We start from the raw sequence: 9,118 nt of genomic DNA, 5'->3' as shown, positions 1-9,118 counted from the left end.
AACTCCATCATCATCTGGCCGGGGTACGTCCCCAGCGGGAAGAGATGCCTCTATGGTCGCCACATTCTGCCCAGGTACATTCATTACATTACAACGAGTATTAATATATTTAATTACCCTGTCAGAGTTTTGGTCCAACAGTCGACTAGTGGCCTCAATAACCGTGGTCATTCGTGATTTTAACTCAACGGTCGAGTCCTCAGAGACAGTGCGAATTTTTTCGCGCAAAGTTTTGCGGTTCCGCAGTAATTCTGCGGAAATTTCAATAAGGCGCTTGCCATGTTGTATATATGCTTTCTCAACAAATGAAGCGTTGCTAGCAATTTTAGATTCCAGACTTCTCTGGAAGGGGAGAAGAGCTTCCTCCATTGCTTCTTTAACAGTGGAGGATAGGACTTTTTTCCATTCCTCAGCAGTCACCCAAAAAGCCTTAGGCTCACTTTTGCTTTCTGCTAATGTCTCTTTCTTTTTAGGGGGTAATGGAGGCGGTTGAATTTCCACCTTAGCCTTTTTGGCTACTGGGCCGCCGCTGCCTGTTGGTGTTGGCGGACGTTTTTCTACCGCTTTTGGGGCAGATTTTACGGCGACTACCTCCAATTCAGGTGAGGCACTACGTTTTGGTGGCGATTCCACCCGATTTTTTTGCGGTTCCCCTCCCCTATTTTGTTCCATTAGAGGCCTGGCCCTAGGCCTGGCTTTATCGGAATATTCGTTGGCCTCTAAGTTTTTAGCCTGCCGCAATTTTTCTTGCAAGTCAAGGAGTTCCTTTGGAACGTCTTTTCTCGCGGTGCGGTAAACGTGGATCGATCTTGAGACACATTGAAGTTCACTGAGGTTTTCAGGGTTGCGCGGCGGTTTTACACGCGGCTGATACCTGTTTTCATCAGGTTCATAGTAGGCTTCCTCAGGGCCGCCCTGGGGATAGCCATGGTTGCTGTCATAATAATAGTCCTCTTCATTGTAAAAGGGTGCCTCTTCATATTCTCGACGGTATGAAGAGTGACCGGCCCCATGGGAGTGGTGAAAACCCCTTGAAAAATTCCGCCTGGGATATCCTAAAACAAAAATAATAAACTTAAAATTAAGGGTCATTAATTCCTTATACCGAATAAGGAAATATTTTTACAAAGACGACCTTTAGGGACGACAATCTTATAGGTATATATGTTTGATACAGGTCGTCCGTTTTTGGGGATTAGTTTTCCCCATTATTTGTAAAATCCCGCAATTCGTGTGTTTCACTCGTACCTCCTTCTTTGTACGCGTGAATTTTGGTGCAGGCTAATATGTAAATGATAAAAGCGACGCATAATAACGACCCTATTCCTGTAAGGATGGCTGCTACTACAAGCACTATATGATACCAAGTACTGGATAGAAAATCAACCACCTTATGATACGTTTGAATAAACCAGGAGTCAGTTATTTTTACTTCAAAATTATTGGAGTCTGCGGCAAGTTGGCTGAGGTATAATTCCTCGGCACTTTCTGAGAAATTAGTTTTTTCTAGGCTTTGCCAAGAATGATATAGAAATAGGCTAATCGGTTTATCCATAAGATATTGGTTTACATTTAGTATTTGCATACCCTGCCCTTGATTACCAAGGAATTTTCCTTGGTACAAATGTAAGAAAATTGGATTTTCGGAACATTTATTCGGGGTTAAATGGGTGGTGTTAACCAATCTGCGTGAAAATGGTGATATTCCCATAGTCTTATTATTGATTGAAACCGAGAAATGATCCACAAAACAGGGTAAATTTTCTCCCAAAGAAACATTGATTTTAAGACTATCGCACTGTATTACTAAATCCAGCTCACCGAGCGCCCTAACTAGTTTTTTACGATGAGTCTGAATACTGCTTTTAGACAGAAAATGGTTCTGTAAACAGCGGGTTTCGGGGACAATTAATTTATTATATTGTTGGTAGGAATAGAAAATCTCTAGTGGTAACATGTCATCTTTTTCTTTAGCGTTTAAGAGTGGGAAATATGGTTTTATAGAATTTGTGAACCATACCATTAAGTTATCAATATTAGTTTTGTAATAAAATAATTCGGGAATTAGACTTTCAAAATGTTTTTTATCTTTAAGTTCTAGCGCTAGAGTAATTTGGGGATCGATCACTAGATATTTTTGGGCACCCTGTTCTCCTTCAAATGTAAACAATGAAATATTAAAGATGTCTACCGTTCGCCAAGGAGAAGTGAATTTTTGTGCGCTATCAGTTTTATCATCTGAGATAATTCTATCGTAGCCTATTCTCAGATTGTGATCTAAACAATTGTTTCCCACCCAGTGACTGCCCAGGTAACAGCCCGCTTTTGTTTGTAATAATTCAACAGGTTTCAGCCTGGACCCCTATTTGTTTTTCCTCAAATGTCCCAGGGATAAAAATGCCGTTAATGTTTACGCCGTTTCCCTCGCAGGCGGGGTCGATGCCGTTAAGGAGGTCGTTGGGGTAAGTAAGTGTCCCGTTTACCAGGAAACGCGTGTATGACATCTGGTGTTCATACACTGAGACTGATTTCCCTTCAAAGTTAAATATTTTAGTTTTGGACATGGTGTAACAGTCTTCATAAGTTACGAGGTTCGGTATCTCCACGAGTGCTGGAGCAGCGAGGTGTATGTGGCTATATCTGCCACAATACCAGTAATGAGTACTGGTTCGGAGGTGGCAACGAATTCCAGGTATAATTTTTCTTTCAACCTTTTGCAGCAGGTGAAATTGTTTTTGTTCAATATTGGTAATATTAAGAAACGCAGCGCATTCAGAGATTTTCAAACGCGGATTTTCGTTTGCTACACATTGAGTTGCATCTATTTGTATTATTTCGGACGCATTTGATTTTGCCAAAATAATAAAAAGCCCCAAGCATCCCAAAATAAATTTACCTCGAGCTCCTGGTGCCTTTGCCAAATGATGCTGCATTTTATTTTTATGCTTCTCGTTTTTCTCTGAAATATGTTAATTAGTTAGTTTTAACATATATATTTTTTTTGTTTATTTTCGTTATTATACATACGTAGATTAAGCTATATACATTTGCCACCTTGGTTTTATATAATTATACATTTTATATACATTTTATTTCTTCCTTTTAATTGGGTTATGCAGTCCGATTTGGACATGTATGCGGTTATCCCCCCCTTGTGACCTAGTTTTTCTTTCTTCTTCTAATATATACTTGGGTACTATGCTTTGTTTGTTAACATTAATAACCTTTTCAGGGCTGGATTGTTTGGGTCTTTGTGCGAAGAAAGAAGCCTCGGACGGGACGGTTTCTTCCAAGAAACTATTTTCGACGTGGATGTGAGGACCGGATGACCGATCTGCGCCAGGGGGTTCTTGGTCTTTGGGCTGTGACTCAAATGGTGAGTTTTTTTCCATTATATCCCCTCCCCCATCACAATCCACCTCCCCCTGGGGTAAGTCCTGACTAGTTTCAGGGTTTCCTTCTATAAAATCGTCACCATCGTTATCTAGGTAGGTAAAATCGTCATTTTCCATACCTTTATTATCGTTTATTTCGGTTTGCCCGGTATTATCTATTGTCAAGGTTATTTCCTCAGACGGGACGATTTCCTCAATAGGAAAGACGTTAAAGGAAAGTGTTTCCCCCAATAATTCTATTTTAGAATCTATTTTCCGTATTTTATCTCTACTAACAACTTGGTTAGTTTTTATTGGATTTGATCCAAAGGGACTGAGTTCAAAAAGGGCCTCTGAGAATTTTTTTGTTACAATAAAAGGACCCCCATAGAAAGATTGCAATTTTTTACTGACCCCTATCTTGACGAGGTTAAAAAATGCAAAGACCACGTCGTTAACGAAAAGGGGAGATGAAGCCTTCCTAGATTTATTTTGAAACTCTAAATAGATCTTAGATTTTTTGGAAACCTGTGCAATAATTTCTTCCAAATTTTTTAGGTAGTTTAAGTAAGACCTGCAGTCAATGTCCTGCCTTTTCTGCAAGATTGGAGAAAAGAAATCGAGATTGAGAGTTGGTTGTCTGCCGAACATAAGGTAATATGGCGTATACCCCGTTCTTCTAGACGTACTAGAGTTAATTACAAAAGTGGTCAAAGCTAATTTTCTTGCCCAGTCTTTACTTTCGAATCGGTCATCGGATCTTAGACCTGCATAAATGCTTTGATTATGCCTTTCACATGGGTTACTATTAGGGTTTCTTGGGGGAATAAGTTTAGTTTCGATACCTAGTTCCTCCATAACTTTTTTGAAAACTTCCCCAGTAAAATTTGTTCCCCTGTCACTCCTCAATGACCGAAATAAGCCGTAGGTGGGTACCACCTGTTCAAGGATGACCTTCACCGTGCTTTCCACGGTGGCGTCCTTGATGGGGTGAGCGATAATGTACCTAGAGAATAGGTCAACTAGGATAAATATGTAACGGACATGTTGTCCTTGAAAATAGTTAGGGGTTAAAGGACCGATAAGGTCTACTGATACCTGGCCAAAAATCTCGTGACTAATGGCTGAATGGGTGATAGGTTGTTTGTGTTTAGGTACCTGCCCTATTTTTCTTAGGCAGGTAATACAATTTTTGATGCGTGATTCGACAAACTTATTAATTCCTATAAGGAAGAATCTTTCATTTATCTTGCGTGTTGTTTCGTTAACCCCCTTGTGACCTATACTATTATTATGTGCCAATTCAAAAACTTTATTATATAATCCAATGGGTACGACGGGTCTTTCAATGAATGTTCCATTGCTAAGAGGTTGTCTAGATATTAGAAGTCCTTCCATAACGTATAAATGTTCTATTAATTTAAAAAGGACCTCTTTCCGGCCGGTTAGTTCAGCTTTTTCAAAACTCGACAACTTCTTTTTTTCGAATATCCACCTACGAATTTCAGCTAATACTTGATCTTTTTGTGTTTCAGATTGCCAAACATTGTTCACACCGACTTCCGAAGCCGAATGTAACTCAAAAATCTGGTCTTGGTATGGGCAATCCTGTTCATAAGGATCCAAGGTAAATGAGCTAGTACATTTTTCACAATCGGTTTCCTTATGTTCTTTGCATAAAAATTGCCCTCTAGATAGATTGTCGGCATTGCAATGGTCCCTACCCTTTCGATGAATTACTGTAAAGTCAAAACTTTGGATGAAGAAAATCCATCTCAGAGTTACACCATTTATGGTTCCTTTTTGCCATTTTTTGTAATGAACTAAGGAAATCGAATCTGTACGCACAATAAAGTTTCTGAATCTTAAATAATGAAGAAAGGTTTTAAGAACAAATACTAGACATGCTAATTCGCCTTTATAACTTGGATAATTTTTCTCTGCCCCGTTACATTTTTTGGAACATATTCCAATAATTCTTTCTTCCCCCCCCTGGTTTTGGCTGAGAATTCCAGCGAAATAACTCGTAGAAAAATCTACGTCTACTATAAAGGGGTTAGGATTATCCCACTGGGGATAGCCTTTACTTATAGAATTTGAGAACATATTTATGAAATTTTCCCAATCTTTTGATAGGGAATTGGTCCATTCGATAACTTTATCGTTTCTGTGTTCGTCTAGGGTACAAGAATTTTTCGCATAGGATGGGAAATAGGCCCTATAATAATTGGAGAAGCCCAGGAAACGCTGGAGTTCCTTGCCTGTCCTGGGCCTGCTCCAATTTTTAATTTGTTCTAAATATTCGGGGTTCATTTTAAGTCCTTGGGAACTGACTATATGACCTAAATATGTACATTCGGATGTAAAGAATTTACATTTGGCTAGATTTAACTTAAGTTTTGCTATTTTTAGGACTCCGAAGAGTTTTCTGAGATGTTTCAGATGTTCCTCAACATTCTTTGAGAATATAATAAGATCATCAAGGTAAGAAATTATAAATTCGTATAAGCCAGGGATAAGGGTTAGGACTCTGTCCATCAAATGGCAGAAAACACTTGGCGCGTTACACAGTCCGAACGGCAGTTTCTTGAAAAGATACTGCCTGTTAAGGGCTGTGAACGCTGTCAAGTGTTTACTTTCCTTCGAAATGGCTAGCGCATGGAATGCGCTAGTCAAGTCGAGGGTGGTAAATACATTGCCAGTGCCTAATTTTTCTAAATTACTAGAAATCAGGGGAAGGGGCCAATTAATTTTTCGTGTTACACTATTAAGCGCACAAAAATTGATAACGAACCTAAGCTTGCCTTCCCCCCCAGCCGTTGGTTTTTTCTTTACCGCAAAGATTGGGGAGGACCACTCGCTGTAGCCCTCCTCAATGACGCCCCCCCTTAGCCAATTTTCAATTTGTTCTTTTAATTTGGCTTCGTATAATGGGTTTAACTGAATGTTTCTAGCCTTAATAGGTTTAGCCCCGGGGATCAAGTCTATTTTATACTGTAAGAGATCGCAGTTACCGATATCGGCATCGTCAACCGAAAATATATCGAAATGATCAAGGCATAATTTTACTACCTTTTCCTTCATCCCTGGGTTATTTTTGATAAGATCACTATTTTCTAAGTCTAATTTTTCTTTAATGAATTTAATTCTTTTAAGAAGTGTAGTTCCTGACAATTCATTTATTTGATTAATACTTTTATTGCAGGAATTTGGGGAATCTGTTTCGAATTCAAAGCAATATCCAACTTTAACGTTATCCAATAAGGTAATATTTTTTCCTGCTAAATTGACAAAATTTACCCAACATTCTCCCTTCTCATTTACATTATAAATACCCTCCATAAGCATTAAGCCGTTATGGCTTGTCATTTTAGAATTATTTGGGGATATATACAGCTTCCTATTTTTCTGATGAATAGGAATTGTTATCACCGTTGTATTCCCCCCCGGCAAGAATGTTGTTTTCTTTGCTAATTTTACGCATGTTTTATTTTGTTTTAATGTCCCAGTCCCCCCCTGGTTACTCCAATTTATTCCCGGGATAAGTGAGTTTTGTTCCGTATGAACATTATTTGTGGGAATTAAGGGTATGTTTTTACTTTCTTCAACTATATTAATTGTTGAATTTTCTATGGGGATTTGCTCGCCAGTGGGGAGCTCAAAGGAGAACTTATCTAGTTACAAATTAATTCGATTAACTTTGAGAAATTCATATCCTAGATTTATAATTTTAGACGTCGTTTCAGGGATGTAAAACGTTTCTTCGAATATTTTATCTGACCCATCAAAGCTGAATTTTAAACTCACGTGTCCTATGATATTTACTGGTTTTAAATCTACAGACAGAGCGCTAAGGTTGGCGGGGGTGAATGTGATTTTGTTATCATCTAAGATTTCTTTAGAAATAAGGGACCTAAAGTTGTTTCCTGTATCCACTAAAGCGTGTTGCAGGAATTCCCCCCCCACGGGATTGAGAACTTTTAGTTTTGCACAGATAGGCATTATAAAATAAATTATATTTTTAGTCGAAGCCTAAGATGCATATTTTCCAAGATCCCCACCTCAGCGGTTAGACGATGGTAATCCTCACACAGAGACTTCCTGTGTTCCAGGTATAGTTGTCTGTCGAAATTTTTTAAATAATGAAATGTTTTAACAATATGGTTAATTGTTAAAATAATTTTATATAGCTTTCTGGGTTTCATTAAGTTTTTTATCAAGCGCTTTTCAGCTCCAGAAATTTCTCAATAAGCATGAGAATGTTGATAGTTCTAAAGAAACTACTTAACTTTAATACGGGTCCTTATTTATATACTTGGATATATGATAGAAACCTATCGGAATAAAACTGAACTAAAAAGTTTTCGAAAGATTGAAGGGCTACAAAGTAGCTTAAAAATAAGTGTTCAGCTTGCAACTAACAAGACATTAAAAACAGACTGACTTATTTTTTGACTTATATCTGTATTTATACAAAATATAATGTCATTAGTTAGTATCTGATTCACGATACAAATAATATAGGGTTAGCGCTAAATTATAGCTCAAAAATTATTAGATATGGCTAATATAATAAAGAGGGTCAATGATGACTGGTTTATTATTCTGATATTGTTAGTATTTATACTTAATTTTTCCACCTATGGGGTAGAACAAGCTTATATATTTACCAGAGTATAATTAATGCTGAAATCAGCTTAAAAAAATAGGATGTGGTTTGTAGTAACTGCTTTGATAGTAACTGGCCTCGATTAATAATGTGCATTCACTTTTATATAGACTTTTTATTCCACTGGTAATCCTAGCAGAAGCTAATAGAACTAACTTTATTTCATTCTGCTAGTAATCCTAGCGGAAAATAATTTAATCAAAATGTTTTAAGATTTTATTAATCACATCTTAAGTGATTAAAGATTTTAATTTTTAAATGCTGCTTGATTGCAGCTCAAAAATGAGTAAATGATAACAACAAAGAACTGAAGGACAACTGAATTAGATTTGGAAATTTGCTTGTATTTATACAGATTTTCCAGTAGACCCCCCCCCTTCTTAATCTTATCATTTACTTATACGGACCGCGGTAGCATTCTAGGCGACATCTTTCGGATACATAATAAATTAAATATAGTTCTATTATTGTCACTGTACAAAATGCAATAATATTTATCCATATGGATAAGTTATTATACATAATTGCTGAGATATTTCAGCTACAAAAATCAGAGGCTAAGAGTGAGCAACTCTCAGATAAAATTGATACTGAGGGTTCAACTCAAGAATCATTGTTTATATACAGATAATTCGCTTAAGTTCCCCTAGCGGTTAAAAATTGAACTAGAATGTTTTAGATTCTAATATATATACATTCAAAATATACGATATTTACATTTTAGATAGGTCATGCGATATTAAAAATAAATACTACTAAATAGAAAATAGGTATTCACTTGTTAGCTTCTTGATAAAGACTATTAGATTTTAAAAAATGGAAATATTAAGTGCATGTGAAATGCTCCTCAGGTTACTTCCCTATTTCCCCCAATTTCCTGTATCAGCTACATTTGGGTAGGGAAAGGAGGGGGGGGAGTTTATTTTGTGTTGCTTAGTTAGACTTAATAACAATAATTTGTTTTATTTTTTCGCGCCAAAGCATTGCTTGGCAAGGGATATTTGATATTAAGGAATTTGCAAGCTTAGCTTGGCATGGGATATTTTGTTTATCTTTCATATCAAAATATGAAATT

At 37.1% G+C, this 9,118-nt stretch overlaps 1 long non-coding RNA gene across 1 annotated transcript; it reads left to right on the top strand.

The window, feature by feature from the left end:
• Window positions 1–395: 395 nt before the first annotated feature.
• On the top strand, window positions 396–5,942 carry LOC145305224 (uncharacterized). Its single transcript, XR_013874533.1, has 5 exons — window positions 396–602; window positions 2,555–2,692; window positions 3,233–4,028; window positions 4,910–5,001; window positions 5,787–5,942. It is a non-coding gene; the product is annotated as an uncharacterized LOC145305224 (long non-coding RNA).
• Window positions 5,943–9,118: the final 3,176 nt, after the last annotated feature.

Source organism: Acartia tonsa, chromosome 14 (assembly GCF_053477335.1).
Source record: "Acartia tonsa isolate MP-2025a chromosome 14, ASM5347733v1, whole genome shotgun sequence".
Lineage (NCBI taxonomy): Eukaryota > Metazoa > Arthropoda > Copepoda > Calanoida > Acartiidae > Acartia > Acartia tonsa.
The sequence above is the reverse complement of the archived record's forward strand: the minus strand, read 5'-3'. Positions and strand labels throughout refer to the sequence as shown.